This window comes from Ovis canadensis, chromosome 9 (genome assembly GCF_042477335.2).
Source record: "Ovis canadensis isolate MfBH-ARS-UI-01 breed Bighorn chromosome 9, ARS-UI_OviCan_v2, whole genome shotgun sequence".
NCBI classification, from domain to species: Eukaryota; Metazoa; Chordata; class Mammalia; order Artiodactyla; family Bovidae; genus Ovis; species Ovis canadensis.
The window spans coordinates 36262280-36264140 of NC_091253.1; the positions used below are offsets into that span (position 1 = coordinate 36262280).

At 41.3% G+C, this 1861-nt stretch overlaps 1 non-coding gene across 1 annotated transcript; it reads left to right on the forward strand.

The window, feature by feature from the left end:
• The first annotated feature begins 1491 nt into the window (after positions 1-1491).
• Positions 1492-1598, forward strand: LOC138446347 (U6 spliceosomal RNA). The gene has a single exon (XR_011259285.1). It is a non-coding gene; the product is annotated as a U6 spliceosomal RNA (small nuclear RNA).
• Positions 1599-1861: the final 263 nt, after the last annotated feature.

The window sequence follows — 1861 nt, forward strand, 5'->3', positions numbered from 1 at the left end:
TTAGATTCCAGCTGGTCTGGTTGTTGATCACTTGAGGATGATTTAAATTCTGTTAAACAGCTCAGGACAGTGCCTTAGGTTAGTCTTTACCATTGAAATAGAACAGGGAGTCTTTGCAACTGATTTGTTATCCTTTCTATTGTTACTTCTCTTGCCTGATAAATTTGTCCTTTTGTTCTCTTAGGATTGTTATTACTGAGACCAGTTCAAAGACAAGCATTGCAACCAGGCTTAGATCACAAAATGGCTTCTTTTATGTCAAGAAAGCCATGCCTGATTCTCTTTTTCTGGGACCACATCCCTACCCTATCTGCTTACAGTCAGGGTGTTTTCATGTGGGGACAAAGTGAGGTGAGCATTTAGGGACATTTGGGCAAAAGGAGTAAATCCAGTGCTCTAGGTTGGGGCAATAGCATGATGCCAATAAGAAGAGCTCCAGTTACTGAGATGCCACTCAGTGCAAAAATTATCCATTTAACTCTCATAGCAACTGAGCAAGGTTGATATTATTGTATCCATTTTACAGATGAAGAGATGGTGGTTACAGAAATCAGTGACCTGCTCAAGGTTACAATGTAATGGAAGAAGTGAGAAGTTATATCTTAGAATTATTTGGCTCCAGAACTTGTGTTTTTGATGACTCTGATGTATGTCACAGAGACAGGAGTGAGCATGACAGGTGAGCTGGAAACTGCTGCTCAGAGGAGTCGGCCTTGCTGGAGTACACAGAAGATGCAAACGTGGGTGAGCTGGTTACACCGTGTCAGGTTCAGGAATTCAGTAAGACTTTGTTAGAAAATGGGGACTCTTGAGGTCTGGGAGCAGGGCAGTATGAAATGGTTAGGGATGTAGACTTGACAGGTTCAAATCTCAGCTTTACCTCTTGCCAGATATGTGATCCTGAAAACAGGTGAAGTCATAGAGGAGGAAGGTTGAGGCAATAAGAGAAAACACAGCTCACATCATGTTTACCTGCCTTGGTTCCTCAGAAGAGTCAGGAGGGACAGATCAACTTCAGAGAACTAGTGTCAGGAAATGTGCTCCGACATGTATATACAAAGCTTGCCTTTTGGACAAACAGAGGGAGCAGAGAACAAAGTACTTTGATGAACTAGGCTGGCAAGCCCTCTTCTAGGATAAGAGGAAGGGAATAAGAGAACATCACCACCACCTTGATCTTGTAGCTGGTAGCAAAAATACCTTAGAAAACAAAATTGCAAGTTGTCTCAATTGTAGTCATTTTTCATGGAGCTCCACCCAGATCTTTTCATCAAGAGTTGGGTTCTGAATCTATGAAGCAGCTGCTGAGGAGCTGAGATTGCAATGGCCCTGGAATGAAAAGACGGGAATTTGTGACAAAGCTTCTACTACCAGCGGGTGACGATGTTCTTTGAGATACTGAACTCCTCTGAATGGAAGTTTTCTTTGGTAAAATGGGGCAACAAGATCCAACTTATCACTCATGAGATGGTTACATTAAATAGAGGCTGGGTGCTCGCTTTGGCAGCACATATACTAAAATTGGAACGATACAGAGAAGATTAGCATGGCCCCTGCGCAAGGATGACACGCAAATTCGTGAAGCGTTCCATATTTTTAATAAACTCAAAATGGATTAAAGATCTAAATGTAAAACCAGAAACTATAAAACTCCTAGAGGAGAACATAGGCAAAACACTCTCAGACATAAATCACAGCAGGATCCTCTATGATCCACCTCCCAGAATTCTGGAAATAAAAGCAAAAATAAACAAATGGGATCTAATTAAAATTAAAAGCTTCTGCACAACAAAGGAAAATATAAGCAAGGTGAAAAGACAGCCTTCTGAATGGGAGAAAATAATAGCAAATGAAGCAACTG